At 47.6% G+C, this 17,292-nt stretch overlaps 1 protein-coding gene across 2 annotated transcripts in view; it reads left to right on the top strand.

Annotated features, from left to right (window-relative positions):
- Nucleotides 1-16,730, top strand: part of LOC144821612 (uncharacterized) — a 133,853-nt gene extending 117,123 nt beyond the window's left edge. The window contains exon 6 of one of the 2 annotated variants that reach the window (XM_078678846.1): nt 14,191-16,730. The gene's annotated coding sequence lies outside the window, so the exon portion shown is untranslated. The remainder of the gene's footprint in view (nt 1-14,190) is intronic. The other variant, XM_078678847.1, reaches the window with a different exon arrangement.
- Nucleotides 16,731-17,292: the final 562 nt, after the last annotated feature.

Here is a 17,292-nt window from a genome sequence, read left to right as displayed (position 1 = left end):
GGCAAGGTTTGGGTTTTGGGGTACAGGGGTACAGGGTAAAAAATAAGTAAAATTAAATTTAAATTACATTAAATTAAATAAATTAAATTATAATAATTTTAATTATTTTACATTTAAAAAAATATTATATACTTACCAATACAAATTAAATTAATTAAATTAAATTAAATTATATTAATTTTAATTATTTTACATTTAAAAAAATATTATATACTTACCAATACTTACGTTGTAATGGTATGCGTTGTAAAGGTATCTGCGTTGTAAAAACATGCGTTGTAATGGTACTTCGTTGTAATGGATCCTGCGTTGTAAAAATTGCGTGGTAAAGGTAGGCGTTGTAAAAGTATGCGTTGTAACGTCATACATCCGTCCAAGCTATATATTGACCCAAATATTGGGAAAGTGACTGTTTATACAAAGAAGAAAAGACCAGTGCCTGCTGAAGACTTTTCTAGAATTCCTCTCAAAAAGAAAAGGGACTGTGCAAACTCTCCTATTCTTTTCCTACCTATCTCTCCAGCTATGCTTACTACTCCACATGCCCCATACTCACCTGCACGCTCTGACTACAACCCAGATGAAGATCAGGATGCAGATGTGGGTTTCGGATATCCACAAAAGCCATATATAGACCCCAACTCACAACCATGGGGTGGGGGGGGGGCAGACACTGAGGGGGATCTACCCATTACAGACCCTGCAGTATACCCCGTTAAACCATCACCCACAGAAGACACGGTGGCTTTTAACTCTTTAATAGATAGAGCAGCAAGCTACCATAATGTAGACATGCACTCAGATGCGATAGAAGAAGATTTTCTATTTGATGCGCTGGCTACATCAGAAAAGTGTCAAAACGCTCCCCATGTTAAAGGGCGTCTTAAAGCACGCAAATGACATATTGAAAGACACGGCTAGGGCACGTGTCATCAACCCAAGAAGAGAGAAGAAGTATAGGGCTGCACCAGTAGACCCTACTTACATTAGGGGACAACTGCCTTTAGACTCATTGGTGGTATCCAACGCACGAAAGCGTGCGAATTCACAAACAACTGGAGAGGCTGCTCCTCCAGACAAGGAGTCAAAGATTTTAGAAGCATCAGGCAAGACAGTAGCAGCTCAAGCAGCAAACTCATGGAGAATAGCCAATACTCAGGCCTTACTAGCCAGATATGACAGGGCACACTATGATACTTTAGAGGGACTTCTCCAACACTTACCTGAACCGTACAAAGACCAGGCAGATGAACTTATACAGGAGGGAAAGCTCATCACCAACGCCTCCATTAAGTGTGCCCTAGACGCGGCAGACACAGGTGCCAGATCTATCAACACAAGCGTACTGCTTAGAAGGCACGTGTGGCTTCGCATATCTGGATTTAAGAATGAAGTACAGGCCACAATTCTTAACCAGCCTATAAATCCAGATTTTTTGTTTGGTCCAGCAGTTGACTCACTTCTGGACAAAATGAAAAAAGATACTGAGACTGCAAAGTCCATGGGGGCTCTTCAGTCCCAACAACACAGAGGCTCCTTTTGTCGCTCCACTTATAGAGGAGGAGCACGAGGTAACACATCGCAGCAATCCTCCACATACAAGACTAATACGCAATCCACATACAATAAGAACACAACCAGGGGTGGATACAGAGGAAATAATAACAAGGGCAGAGGTCGTGGAGGTAATGCCAATAGATCCTCCACTTTTCACCAAACAGTGACTTCTTGGCACTACCCCCAGACCATATAACACCGGTCGGGGGAAGACTACAACAATTCCTGCCAGTCTGGTTAAACATCACTACAGACAAGTGGGTCAGGCAAATTATCCAACATGGCTATTGCCTAGAACTCACCTCACCACCACCCAACGTTCCACCCATACACCGTCCAATGTCACAGGAACATATAACATTACTGCAGCAAGAGGTCGTCAGTATGCTGCAAAAAGGGGCCATAGAACCAGTCCCATTCAAACATCAAGGAACAGGAGTATACTCACTATACTTCCTTATTCCAAAAAAGGACGGGTCTCTCAGACCAATATTGGACCTCAGGCCCCTCAACCTGTACATTTTATCGGAGCATTTTCACATGCTCACTCTCCAACAAGTCTTACCACTGCTGCGCCAGGGAGACTTCCTAGCAACTCTAGACCTTAAAGACGCATACTTTCATATACCTATGCACCCTGCTCACAGAAAGTATCTCAGGTTTACTATTCAAGGGAAACACTACCAGTTCAAAGTCCTACCATTCGGTGTAACAACAGCTCCACGGGTGTTCACAAAATGCCTAGCAACAGTGGCAGCACATCTCAGGAGACAACACATCCATGTGTACCCATATCTGGACAATTGGCTAATACACGCGCCATCAGCCCAGCAATGTGCCAGCCACATGTCAAAAACCATTCATCTCCTGCACAGTCTAGGCTTCTCGCTAAACTACCCAAAGTCACACCTGCAACCCTCCCACGTCCAACAGTACCTGGGAGCGACAATAGATACACTAGCAGCAAAGGCATATCCCAACGCAGCACGGATCAACGGAATGCAAATGTTGATCCAAAGGTTCAGACCACAACACTCATTGCCAGCTCGAGTGTTTATGCAACTAATAGTCATGATGGCCTCGTGCATATTCATAGTCCCTCATGCCAGACTACACATGCGTCCGCTTCAGGAGTGCCTAGCATGGCAGTGGAACCAGGCTCAGGGACAATTAAAAGACCTAGTGTTGGTGACCAGTCGGGCATACAACTCTCTGCATTGGTGGGATCCACAAAACCTTTGCAAAGGACGACTGTTCCAGGATCCTGTCCCACAAATAGTGATGACGGCGGACGCATCCCTGCTAGGCTGGGGAGCCCATGTCCTGCATTACACAGTCCAGGGTCTATGGACAATACAACAAAAGAAGATGCACATCAACCTACTAGAGTTGATGGCGGTCTTTCTAGCACTAAAAGCGTTCAAAAAACACTTATGCAACAAGACTGTGTTGATCCGGACGGACAACATGACAGCTATTTATTATATTCAAAAACAGGGAGGAACACATTCCCCACAGCTATCGCATCTAGCTCAGAGTGTGTGGAAATGGGCCATTCAGAGGAACATGTTTCTCATAGCGCAACACCTCCCAGGCAAGGACAATCAAATAGCCGACCTGCTCAGCAGGCACAGTCAACAGATGCACGAATGGGAGATTCACCCCAATGTGCTCCGACCATTCTTCCGGCAGTGGGGACAACCGGAGATCGATCTGTTTGCCACAAGCGAAAACGCAAAATGCCAGTACTTTGCTGCCAGGTTCCCACATCCGCAGTCGCAGGGCAATGCGATATGGATGAACTGGTCAGGCAAATGTGCGTACGCTTTTCCCCCAGCTCCATTAATACCGCTAGTGGCACGCAAAATGCGCCAACATTCGCTGACGCTAATCCTAGTTGCTCCCACGTGGGCGAGGCAACCATGGTACACAACGTTCCTAGAACTGTCAGTGGTGCCTCATCAAAGACTGCGACTCACACCCAGTCTTTTAACTCAGAGCCATGGCGAAATCCAACACCCAGATCCGCAACAAATGAACCTGGCGATCTGGCTCCTGAAGTCCTAGAGTTTGGATACCTGAACTTGCCTCCAGACTGTATGAATATTATTAAAGAGGCAAGAAAACCCACTACCAGGGCATGTTATGCAGCAAAGTGGAAAAGTTTCGCCATTTACTGCAGCAACAACGATATAAACCCATTAGATGCTTCTACACAGAACATCATTTGCTATCTCTTGCACCTACAACGTTGCAATTTAGCCTACTCATCCACCAGGATACATTTTTTTTTTTTAAGACCTTTATTTGCATCATTAGGATATACATGCGTGGGCCTACAACCAATCTGGACGGCCACAAGTCAAAGACGATCAAGAGTCAAAATAGGCGACACAAGGCCAGTTGGCAGGCAAGCAAACATAATTAAATAAAGCCAGAAATGGGATAAGCGGCAATAACGGCCCAATATCAGGATCAATGAGGTCTATTTTATAATATGGGGACAAGGCTCATGGTTGACTCACAAATACGGGAAACCCCAGAAACAGGAATACGCCCATGCCAAAATGAGAGGAGGGGGTGGGGGGGGGGAGGAGGACGTAAGGGCACGAGTCGACCGTAGCACAAAACAAACGCAAAATATAGTGAAGAAGCATACAAGTGCTACCAAGATCTCATGACCCCCACCCAATAACACGCTAACAGAGGCAAGGGGAGCGGATAAACTGTACGAACCGAAACACCTTCTCTCAATACGAGCCTGGGAAAAAGGGGGAGAGGGGGGGGGGGAGGGGAAAGGGGAAGGGGGAAGGGAAAGGGGGAAAAATAGGGGGGAAAACAGAGGGGAGGAAACCAAGAAGGGACAAAGAAGGGGGGGAAAGGAAAGAAGAAAGAGCAAAAAAGAAATATAAAAGGAAAAACACAATCGTGCAAGATGGGCGCCACCCCGGGCCAGGCAACCCGCGGCTAATAATACAGAAGAAAGTGAAGAGCTGGCGAAAAGAAGGGGATGGCAGTCGCGACGAAGCATCGAAACCAATGAAAGTGGCACAGCAATAGACCCCCAACCCACTCATGCCAGAGAAGCGAGGACAGAAGCGGCACCGCTATTAAGGGATAGAAAAGGGCCATAGAACCAAAAGAAAACATCTGAAAGACCCCGCCCACCCGTCCCACCCCGCACCCCTGCAGAAGGCTACGGCCTACCCTCCAAACAGCGTGCCTGTCGCCCTAATCCGAAACCCGAAATATAGTGAAAAAAAGAAAGTAGAGAAAGAAGACAAAAAGAGGAGGAGAAGAAATACGAAACAAAAAAAAAATGTGAGGGAGGAGCCAGAGGACATGAGCAAACAAATTCGGCTACGACCCTCCCCCGACCAACGAATGAATAAGTATCAAATCAATACTACACCTTCACATACAGCAAAACCCACAGGGAGGGGGAGGAGGAGGAGATTGTAACGTTTCACCGGGTCGGAAGTACAAACATCAGTGCAACGGGCAGGTAAACCAGCAAATTGTCATGTCGTACAACTCACCCCCAACCCTTCCTAACCACGAAACCAACCCAATAAAGGATAATGTGGAGCGGACCACCCAACACAAAATAATCGCAATGTTGTCCAGAGTCACGGCAGTGATATAAATCAGGGAGAGCCTTCGTACGGAGGGTATACAAAAAATCAATAAAGCAAGTCAATTGTAGCAGCAACGACAGGGCAAGCAAAGGCAGGCCGGAGTCCAGGTGCGCAGTTCGACAATACAAAGGTACCCCTCCAGGACAAAAGTTCTAATCCAACGAAGCGGGAGCAAGCAGTGGCCCACCATAAGTCCCAGGTACCCGGGAAGAAGCAGTCCTCCGCGCCGTGTGGGAGTCCTCGAAATCCAGGCGGTGAGGAAGCAGAGGGTCAAAAGTCACCGGCCCATCAAGCGGCCGAAGAACAGCAACAGCAACTCCCGGCGCAGCCGAAGGGGGCGAAGCAATGGCGGCAGCAGGACGAGAGGGGTGCATGGAAGAGCGGCGGCCCAAAATGGCGGCGAGCCGCATGGGGTCAGTGGAGGCACCGGGGTCCAAGACAGCGTACAATGACATCAAGGCGTCCAGGACATCTCCGGGCGTGGGCGCTCGGGTACACACCCAGGCCTCCGCACAATCCGGCCGGCAAGGAGCGTCGGTGTAGAGCGGAGCACCCCCCGCGTTTTCGGTAGCCATCTTGTGAGTTTCGCCGCCCCACGGTCCACCGTGGGCCCCCAAACAGTTCCCAAATGTAGGACTTTACAGACCTCCGGAGGCTCCCAAACACGGCCTCCCCGGCACAGGATGGGCGAGCGCCCGATGGGGGGGGGGTACCCCTCCGAACAGTGACAGGCCCCACAGGCGAGGGCCAGGCGCGGGGTTCAGGGCCGCCGGACAGGACTAAGGCGAAGGGACCCCTTCACACAGTCAGCCCCCAGCACATCTCGTCCCCCTCCAGCCGCACGGTCCAGTCATCGGGGCCGGTTCAGGATCTCCGGGGCACACGTACAACGGTTCCCACCAGTGGCTCTCTCTCGCGGCCGGGGCCGGCAATCCCTTCTCCGCCGGTCGGGTCCCGCAGGCGAGGTCCCGGTCTCGAGGTCCCGGAGGCCCCAATCTCACCGAGGGCACAGTTGCGGACCCACAGCACACAGGAACCTCCGGACCAGACGGTGAGTAAGAGTGGGTCTTTAAATTTCGAATTCTGTATTGAAGTATCGTCACAATGCAGGATATATGGCAGGATAGTCGAGGTTAGCCGGAGGGTCGACGGAGCCGAGCTAAAAGGCGGCCATTCCGTCCCCGAGCTAGGCTCCTCCCATCAGGATACATTTAGCTGCGTCAGCAGCATATCTACAAAACAGGCAACACCTTTCTCTATTTAGAGTGTCAGCAATTAAGGCATTTATGGAAGGACTTAAACGAGTAATTCCCCCAAAACACCCACCTTCACCAGTCTGGAATCTAAACATCGTTTTAACCAGTCTTATGGGACCACCTTTTGAGCTACTACACTCATGCGAAATACAATTTCTTACTTGGAAGGTGGCTTTCCTTATTGACATTACTTCACTTAGGAGAGTTACTGAGCTGCAAGCCCTAACTATTCAAGAGCTATTCATTCAAGTACATGCGAATAAAGTAGTTCTCAGAACAAACCCTAAATTCATGCCAAAAGTGGTATCCCATGTCCATATAAATCAAACTATAGAACTGCCGGTGTTTCTTTCAAAATCCACAGACAGTAGCTGAAAGGGCCTTGCATACACTAGATTTCAAGAGAGCTCTGCTATACTATATAGATGGAACTAAGGCATTTCGAAAGACAAAACAGTTGTTTGTTGCTTTCTCACCGCAACACAAAGGTAACCCTATTTCAAAATCAGGTATAGCCAGATGGATCGTTAAGTGCATTCAGATATGTTATTTAAAGGCAAAACGCACCTTAACAGTTCCCCCTAGGGCGCATTCTACACGCAAGCTAGGGGCATCCATGGCTTTCCTAGGGAATATTCCTTTACACGAAATTTGTAGAGCAGCCACATGGTCAAGCATACATACATTTACCAAACACTATTGTGTAGATGTAAATTCCAAACAGCAAGCTGCTGTAGGACTGGCTGTTCTCAAAACTCTTTTTCAGACTGCTGCAGCTGGCACGGGCAACCACCGCTAGGGGAGATACTGCTATACATTCTATGCACAGATATGAATTCAGCAGCTCACATGCCTCGAACGGAATATGCTACTTACCAGTATGCATCTGTTCTTGGCATGTAGGGCTGCTGACATTCATATCGCCCACCTGCCTCCCCGGTGCCTGTCGCAGCTGCAGCATTCACTCTTTGCATGGACATCTCTTACTGTACTATACTCCATCTCTGCCACAATGGCGAAAAACAATCTAAGGACGGAGAGGATGCCCATGCGCACTGTAGTCCGAGGGAGGAGCCACCTATCTCGTGATACTTCGAAGACTCTTCCAGGACAACAATGTGCAATCATCCGGACCCAACACTAGGCGGCGATCCATGCACAGATATGAATATCAGCAGCCCTACATGCCAAGAACAGATGCATACTGGTAAGTAGCATATTCCTTTAGGTGTGTTGTGTGCGCCTTACGATCTTTGAAACACTCTGACGCGCTTCTATCGAACGCACTGGGACCTGACGCATTTACTGTGTGTTAAAAGGACCTCAACCTTAGGGTCACTTTTAAAACCTCCCTCTCCAAAAAAAAATTAAAAAGCACCCCGTCTGCAACGGAAGATCCAGCAGCCCCAAGTGGGTCTTACTGGGGTTTAGCGGGCGGGGCTGACAGAGGATGAGCGGAAACAATGTATCCCTGTATGGCATGTTGCCATGACAAGGAGCTCTCTCAGCCCGGCGTAGGAAACAAAAATTCCAACGGAGGTATAGGGCAGCGCTGGGACGAGCAGGAAACAGAGCGGTGCTCATGACGAGCGTCATGCTGAATATGTATGGAAGTGATTATTGTTGCAACTCAGCATGCTGGGTTGCAAAAATCGTAAAAGAAAGTTTCCCTCAAACACACACAAACCACAAAAGCGGACGAAAACAGTAGTTAGGCGGTGTTGCTCCTGGAATAAACAGAATTGAGTATCGGATCAACAGCCAATTAAAAGCCAGCTAACAAGAGCAATGCCAAAGTTAAACTAATGGCAAGCTGCAAGAGAACTTACACAGCAATAGGTGGAGTTTTACCCTACGTACAGATTACTTGATGTCTCGGAGAGACAGCGCATGCGCTGCCTAGGCGAGACCTAAAAAACAGAACAAGCCAATCGTGGTTATTTGGTTATGCAGGACCAAGGGAAACTCACAAATGTAGGTCGACCGCAGCGGGGCGTGGGTCACTTCAAGTTCACAAGACGAGCTACTGTTAACGTCCGTAGGGGTCACAAGGAGGATCTTGTTGGCAAGAGGAGCAGGTTTGGTGTTGTGAAAGGTCGCTGTTGTGGTGCAAAGAGCGGGTGGTCACTGGAGCTTTGCTTTGGCTGTTGTCACAGACTGTCGTGTGAAGAGCAGATCTTGTGTTGGCGGTTGTCGCAGGCTGTCACTTGCGGCTCAAAGTGCAGGCCACACTGGAGCTCTGTGTTGGAAGGTATCATGTACAGTTGCTGATCGGCTTGAAGAGCATGTCCCGCTGGAGCTGTGCATTGACGGTCTTCGCGTGCGATCGAGTCTCGGCCTGAAGAGGTCCCTTAGCGGTCATGAGGAGACCATAACTCCTGTATTTTCACATTTCTTTCAGGAACAATACTCTTTTACCTGCCAAGGGTCCAGGACCTGGGGGCCACTGTTTGGGAAAAACCAAAGGGGATGATGGACGGAGTGTTGAACAATGCAAACACTCACCCCCAGTCACCTGATCTGGGTTTAATCCATTATCATTCTTTAGCTCACTCCGCCACCCCAGTTCAGACATGGCCATATGCAAATCAGTCTGTTTGGGGATCAGGACTCACTCCAAAAGAGGTCAGCAGCAGGGCTCAGGCAGGTCCACTTGGTGCTGGTCAGCTGGGCATTGCAGGGAGGCCTCTGGAAGCTTATTGTGTCCCTGTAGCTCAGACAGGAGGTCAGGCCAATTGACCCTTGGAGTCACGCCTGGGTTCAAGGCAAGCAGGTGCGATCTTCCTCCTTCATACAGCAAGGCTGTTTCTTTTCATCAGGCTAATTTACAACAAGGGGTGGTGATGGACAGAGTCTCTGAATTAAGCAGAGTACTCTCACCCAGTCAAGAGATCAGGGCTAGATCCAACACCGTTTTTTAGCTCATTGCACCATCCCAGTTTCAGAACCTGGCTGTATGCAAATTAGTCTGTCCCTGGCCCAGTGCATCATGGGAACAGGGCAGACCAGACTACAAAAGCCAATTCTTACACTGTGAAGGAAACAAGCTTCCGGGGACCGGTTTCTGCCATTTCAGGCGTCTTCGGCCCGGCTTGCTTGAATCCTGATGGTGCAATGAGCAAGGGACTCACATCTGAGTATACCCTTCCACGCTTAGGGTGGACAAAATAATTTACAACAAGGGGTGGTGATGGACAGAGTCTCTGAATTAAGCAGAGTACTCTCACCCAGTCAAGAGATCAGGGCTAGATCCAACACCGTTTTTTAGCTCATTGCACCATCCCAGTTTCAGAACCTGGCTGTATGCAAATTAGTCTGTCCCTGGCCCAGTGCATCATGGGAACAGGGCAGACCAGACTACAAAAGCCAATTCTTACACTGGGAAGGAAACAAGCTTCCGGGGACCGGTTTCTGCCATTTCAGGCGTCTTCGGCCCGGCTTGCTTGAATCCTGATGGTGCAATGAGCAAGGGACTCACATCTGAGTATACCCTTCCACGCTTAGGGTGGACAAAATAATTTACAACAAGGGGTGGTGATGGACAGAGTCTCTGAATTAAGCAGAGTACTCTCACCCAGTCAAGAGATCAGGGCTAGATCCAACACCGTTTTTTAGCTCATTGCACCATCCCAGTTTCAGAACCTGGCTGTATGCAAATTAGTCTGTCCCTGGCCCAGTGCATCATGGGAACAGGGCAGACCAGACTACAAAAGCCAATTCTTACACTGGGAAGGAAACAAGCTTCCGGGGACCGGTTTCTGCCATTTCAGGCGTCTTCGGCCCGGCTTGCTTGAATCCTGATGGTGCAATGAGCAAGGGACTCACATCTGAGTATACCCTTCCACGCTTAGGGTGGACAAAATAATTTACAACAAGGGGTGGTGATGGACAGAGTCTCTGAATTAAGCAGAGTACTCTCACCCAGTCAAGAGATCAGGGCTAGATCCAACACCGTTTTTTAGCTCATTGCACCATCCCAGTTTCAGAACCTGGCTGTATGCAAATTAGTCTGTCCCTGGCCCAGTGCATCATGGGAACAGGGCAGACCAGACTACAAAAGCCAATTCTTACACTGGGAAGGAAACAAGCTTCCGGGGACCGGTTTCTGCCATTTCAGGCGTCTTCGGCCCGGCTTGCTTGAATCCTGATGGTGCAATGAGCAAGGGACTCACATCTGAGTATACCCTTCCACGCTTAGGGTGGACAAAATAATTTACAACAAGGGGTGGTGATGGACAGAGTCTCTGAATTAAGCAGAGTACTCTCACCCAGTCAAGAGATCAGGGCTAGATCCAACACCGTTTTTTAGCTCATTGCACCATCCCAGTTTCAGAACCTGGCTGTATGCAAATTAGTCTGTCCCTGGCCCAGTGCATCATGGGAACAGGGCAGACCAGACTACAAAAGCCAATTCTTACACTGGGAAGGAAACAAGCTTCCGGGGACCGGTTTGTGCCATTTCAGGCGTCTTCGGCCCGGCTTTCTTGAATCCTGATGGTGCAATGAGCAAGGGACTCACATCTGAGTATACCCTTCCACGCTTAGGGTGGACAAAATAATTTACAACAAGGGGTGGTGATGGACAGAGTCTCTGAATTAAGCAGAGTACTCTCACCCAGTCAAGAGATCAGGGCTAGATCCAACACCGTTTTTTAGCTCATTGCACCATCCCAGTTTCAGAACCTGGCTGTATGCAAATTAGTCTGTCCCTGGCCCAGTGCATCATGGGAACAGGGCAGACCAGACTACAAAAGCCAATTCTTACACTGGGAAGGAAACAAGCTTCCGGGGACCGGTTTCTGCCATTTCAGGCGTCTTCGGCCCGGCTTGCTTGAATCCTGATGGTGCAATGAGCAAGGGACTCACATCTGAGTATACCCTTCCACGCTTAGGGTGGACAAAATAATTTACAACAAGGGGTGGTGATGGACAGAGTCTCTGAATTAAGCAGAGTACTCTCACCCAGTCAAGAGATCAGGGCTAGATCCAACACCGTTTTTTAGCTCATTGCACCATCCCAGTTTCAGAACCTGGCTGTATGCAAATTAGTCTGTCCCTGGCCCAGTGCATCATGGGAACAGGGCAGACCAGACTACAAAAGCCAATTCTTACACTGGGAAGGAAACAAGCTTCCGGGGACCCTTTCTCACTGCTCCATCAGGATTCAAGCAAGCCGGGCCGAAGAGGCTGAAATGCCAGAAACCGGTCCCCGGTAGCTTGTCTCCTTTCTGGTGAAGAATTGGCTTTGTAGTTTGGTCTGCCCTGTTCCCATGATGCACTGGGCCAGGGACAGACTAATTTGCATATAGCCAGGTTCTGAGCTGGGATGGGGCAGTGAGATAAATAACGGTGATGGATCAAGCCCTGATCTTTGGACTGGGTAAGAGTGGTCTGCTTAATTCAGACACTCTGTTCATCACCACCCCCTTTTCTGTATCGTTTTTGGCCACTATAGGTGTGGCAGGGTATACTCAGACATGAGTCCCTTTCTCACTGCTCCATCAGGATTCAAGCAAGCCGGGCCGAAGAGGCTGAAATGCCAGAAACCGGTCCCCGGTAGCTTGTCTCCTTTCTGGTGAAGAATTGGCTTTGTAGTTTGGTCTGCCCTGTTCCCATGATGCACTGGGCCAGGGACAGACTAATTTGCATATAGCCAGGTTCTGAGCTGGGATGGGGCAGTGAGATAAATAACGGTGATGGATCAAGCCCTGATCTTTGGACTGGGTAAAAGTGGTCTGCTTAATTCAGACACTCTGTTCATCACCACCCCCTTTTCTGTATCGTTTTTGGCCACTATAGGTGTGGCAGGGTATACTCAGACATGAGTCCCTTTCTCACTGCTCCATCAGGATTCAAGCAAGCCGGGCCGAAGAGGCTGAAATGCCAGAAACCGGTCCCCGGTAGCTTGTCTCCTTTCTGGTGAAGAATTGGCTTTGTAGTTTGGTCTGCCCTGTTCCCATGATGCACTGGGCCAGGGACAGACTAATTTGCATATAGCCAGGTTCTGAGCTGGGATGGGGCAGTGAGATAAATAACGGTGATGGATCAAGCCCTGATCTTTGGACTGGGTAAGAGTGGTCTGCTTAATTCAGACACTCTGTTCATCACCACCCCCTTTTCTGTATCGTTTTTGGCCACTATAGGTGTGGCAGGGTATACTCAGACATGAGTCCCTTTCTCACTGCTCCATCAGGATTCAAGCAAGCCGGGCCGAAGAGGCTGAAATGCCAGAAACCGGTCCCCGGTAGCTTGTCTCCTTTCTGGTGAAGAATTGGCTTTGTAGTTTGGTCTGCCCTGTTCCCATGATGCACTGGGCCAGGGACAGACTAATTTGCATATAGCCAGGTTCTGAGCTGGGATGGGGCAGTGAGATAAATAACAGTGATGGATCAAGCCCTGATCTTTGGACTGGGTAAGAGTGGTCTGCTTAATTCAGACACTCTGTTCATCACCACCCCCTTTTCTGTATCGTTTTTGGCCACTATAGGTGTGGCAGGGTATACTCAGACATGAGTCCCTTTCTCACTGCTCCATCAGGATTCAAGCAAGCCGGGCCGAAGAGGCTGAAATGCCAGAAACCGGTCCCCGGTAGCTTGTCTCCTTTCTGGTGAAGAATTGGCTTTGTAGTTTGGTCTGCCCTGTTCCGATGATGCACTGGGCCAGGGACAGACTAATTTGCATATAGCCAGGTTCTGAGCTGGGATGGGGCAGTGAGATAAATAACGGTGATGGATCAAGCCCTGATCTTTGGACTGGGTAAGAGTGGTCTGCTTAATTCAGACACTCTGTTCATCACCACCCCCTTTTCTGTATCTTTTCATCAGGCAGCAGCACAGTCCCTCTTCGGAATCTTCCACAGGTCTACGAGTGTTCTGATGAGAGGTTCTGAAGGCGCCATTTCTTTCCCCATTGCTAGCCTGTTGGTGGGGGGTGCCTCCTTTATCTAATCCTTCCCTTCCCTCTTGTTTGGTTCAAAACTGTCTAGGGTAACAAAGTGCAGGAAGGTCTAAGTGTGAACTTCATTCAACCGTGGCAGGGCAGGCGTCCCTTAGAAGTCAGGAAGGGGTTGAGCTAGGCATGAGGCTACACTTTTACGCTCCTGAAGACTGAGTGCAACTCCCCAGGATATCCTGCTATGGGGAACAACACCCTGTCCCACACCCAAGGCCTTTTGTCCCCATGTCTCGAAGGAATCCACAAAACACCACAGTAGAGCCATACACAGTCAAGTGACCCGGACACTGGCAGAAAGGCACACTTGGATTAGGCCGAGAAATGCCAACTTTCTCATACAAATGGCATTTTCAGAATTGTAACTTAAAATCCGACTTCACCATTAAAGAGGGTTTTACACTGCAACCCATTTGATTGGAAGAAGTATTTCTCGATCTGTTCCCAAACTGCAGTTATCAATACTAAATGTAATAAGGCAGTGGTTCTTAAGCACTTGACGTCTGTGAACTTCATGATCATGGGAATTTGGGTACAAATACTGAATCATTACTGGATCCACAAACCCTAACCGAGTCATTATTGGAACCTGGGGACCCCCTCTCACTCAATATTCAGGCTACAAATGATGTTTTTTCCTCCATTATTCTAACACATGAACTAGGGTAGTATTTTCTACCCATTGATCATTTGTATATTATTAAACAAATAAATATGTATAAAACACTTTATGCTTAAAGCCTGTATTTTCTGTTTGTCACTAATCAATCTCTGTGTTGTTTCCGCAGGGCACAGCATGAGCTGTAAGGTTGCGAAAGGCTGGACTAGAGTGGACCTTTGCAGCTTTGCAGCGCGGGCACCAGGCTTCGGGTAGTCTGTGGCCTCTGAAGAATGCAACGGGCGAGCAGCTGGACCAGGGCCCTGGCTGTGGAAGAGTTCTTTGTAAAGTAGTTGACTCCTTTGCTCAAGACAGCTACAAAGCAGGCACCGGGGAAAGCATCGACAACAGTCGGCATCTTGTCCAGTGTTATAACAGACTATATGGATGCCTTGAAGGCGCGGAAAACTTCAGATGTGGCCGTCGTCTTAGTGTTCGGCTGCACCAATGACATGCATGAGCGTTTTTCATCATTAAGGGGCTGCTCGTGATGTACTAAAGACTTCCGGAGGAGAGGAGGCTAATACAAGCAATAAGCGTGTAAAGGGACTACTCGTTCTGCGTATTACTTATGCACTAGCTTACCCACCATTGGGCAGAGGCTGCATACCCACCATGGGGGGGGGGGCTGCATACCCACCATTGGGCAGAGGCTGCATACCCACCATGGGGCGGGGGGGAGAGGCTGCATACCCACCATGGGGGGAGAGGCTGCATACCCACCATGGGGGGAGAGGCTGCATACCCACCATGGGGGGAGAGGTTGCATGTAGTGACTCTGACAAGAACTTGGCTTTGAGCTCAGAATTTCTTGTTTATGCAGAAACCCCACAGGGGGGCGAGTCTTTCTGCGTGCAGTAAATCTTGGAGAAATCTTGAAGGTGTTCCTTACTAGTAATTAACAAATATTTGACAGTCCACTCTAGAATGAGACATACAAAGAATATAGAGTGACGTTCTCATCGTTCTTGGTGATGTACCAGGTATTTTAAACAACCAATAGAAACCCTTATAAATGTACAAAATGTGGGAATATTTATGAAGTTTAAAAATACAATTTTTTGTTCCTGTCCTGCATGCGCACATAGGCTTAATTTGGATACAAGAGAAAGTGTATAATATTAGAAATAAAATAATATCCATGCATATCGGGAAAATATTTGGATTAAATGTGCTCTCATACATCACAGTAAAAGACACAAGGGAGAAAATATCCTTGGTTTTTTAAGTTCTGGGTAAAGCCTTGGTCAGACGGTGCCATCACTCGCACAACTGTGGGTCCACTCCCAGAGCCTGGGCTGAATGTGTGGAAAAGCTTCTGCCCAGTAGCACAGGCTCGTGCTATCTAAATATCCTTTCATGAAAAAAAGTAATACAAATGTGCAAGAAGCTATAGTATTAAAATCAACCTTTCGTTAAGAAAAGACTTCACAACGGAAAAAAGCTGCGCTCTCTGTGCTATTGCAGGATTATTTTAAATATAAGCTGTACAAATTGTGTCTGTGGTATTTCCAGTAACTCCAAGTGTATATTTATGCTCCGATCGACATTAAGTTGAGGCTGACTACATGAATCTTGTATATTACAAAACCAGCTGACAGTCACATAATTCGAGTTCTGCTGTCTCTAACCGTGACCTCATATCAAGCTTCATGTCTTTGGTTCACTTACACTCACTCCTTCTACATGTCATGGTTTTGAGATAATATATTTGGCACAGAGCAAACCCTGAGCCCTGGCAGAGCTCCATCCTGAGCCCTGGCACAGTGTATGCCTGTTTCTTCTGGGTACCCAGTTAGGGCTTAGATGAACCTGGGTCCTTGCCCTCTCCCTTAATAATAAGCCTATGTGAGGTTTCGAATTACTTTCTAGAGATACTGTATGAGTGGAGGCCCTTCGAGAAAAATCGAGAAACCCATTGTTACCTTTATGGCTGTCACGACACTTCTTCACGGATAACATGTTAGTGTGTCCACCTGAAGACTCCGAGTCCCCAGTGCTTAAACTGTCTCTCTAAAACCTTATATTAAATATCACGTTTTTACTGGGCTCTACTTCGCGATCTAAAGTTTTGCAAGTAGAAATGTGACAATGCCTAGCAACTCAAAGTTACTCGAAGCCTGTTTTTGGTGGTTGTTGCCGTATGGGTTTTCTGGTGGACGATCCACTTTCACTTTCTTAGTTATGCGGTGAAACTGCATTGCCCAAGCTTGTTTACTCTTTGCTAGCGCTTCAGTGATCCGAATGGGTTTTCCCACATTTTGTACCGTTTGTGCTGGGGTCACAGTGACCGCCGTACATACATGGACATTTTCTCTCAATATCTAAAAGCATTATTCTGAGAAAGCACTTATACAAATCTCAGATTTCCCCAAATTCTCTTCTGTTTTCGAGTTTTGCACAGAGTTTGTAAATAGATGTACAGTGGATAGTTTTAACGTCATGGATCTGTGCCAAGAAATGCTCACTGCCTCAGCCAGAGACACATTTCTAGGCCTGGGTCCATTCATTAAAACTTGCAACAATTTGCTTAATTTAAGGCCTAATGTTTTGTACCTGAGTCTATGTTTCTTAATAACTGTATTCTAAGTTCTCTTTGTGTTTGGCTTTAGAATGTGTATTGGATGCACACCTGGGAGCTGACTCGTGTAAATAAAAGATTAATCCTAATTATTTTGCATAATATTGAATATTATTTTGTGATTTGGATGTTGCTCAGTAATATTTAAACAAGAGACTTCTATGTAAACCTCCACTCTGAGATGTTTATCTGGCAAAGAAATGTGTGTGAAAGACCTGAGAGGCCAAGAAGGCGGCGGTGTGAGAATTACCTAACATACCTTCAACCCCCCCATCTTAGCCCTCCCTGCACACTGACCTGCAATCACCACAACTGCCCTTTTGCATCAAAATACCAATTCTTCAACTTCATTCCTATCCCTGGTCGTAAGTCACAATTGTGGAAGGTCCAATTTCACTGATCCGTATTCTGTGAATTAACATTTAGAGAGGGATTATTTTAACCGCATCGCCCATGCTTTGGTTTATAAAGAACTTTGCAAATAAAGACCCTTAAAACTAGTATTAGTGGTCAGCCTAACACTTCTCCCAGTGGTAACCCTCATACTGATCTAATCCATGATAAATAACTCGTTTAAAAATACATTTCATGAACAAAAGATGCCATGCGCAAAGAGTATGAAAGTAATATTTAAGTCAAATCTGCTAAATG

The sequence above is a fragment of the Lissotriton helveticus genome, chromosome 2_2 (assembly GCF_964261635.1).
Source record: "Lissotriton helveticus chromosome 2_2, aLisHel1.1, whole genome shotgun sequence".
NCBI lineage: Eukaryota > Metazoa > Chordata > Amphibia > Caudata > Salamandridae > Lissotriton > Lissotriton helveticus.
Note: the sequence above shows the minus strand (reverse complement) of the source record. Positions and strands in the feature narration are given on the sequence as shown.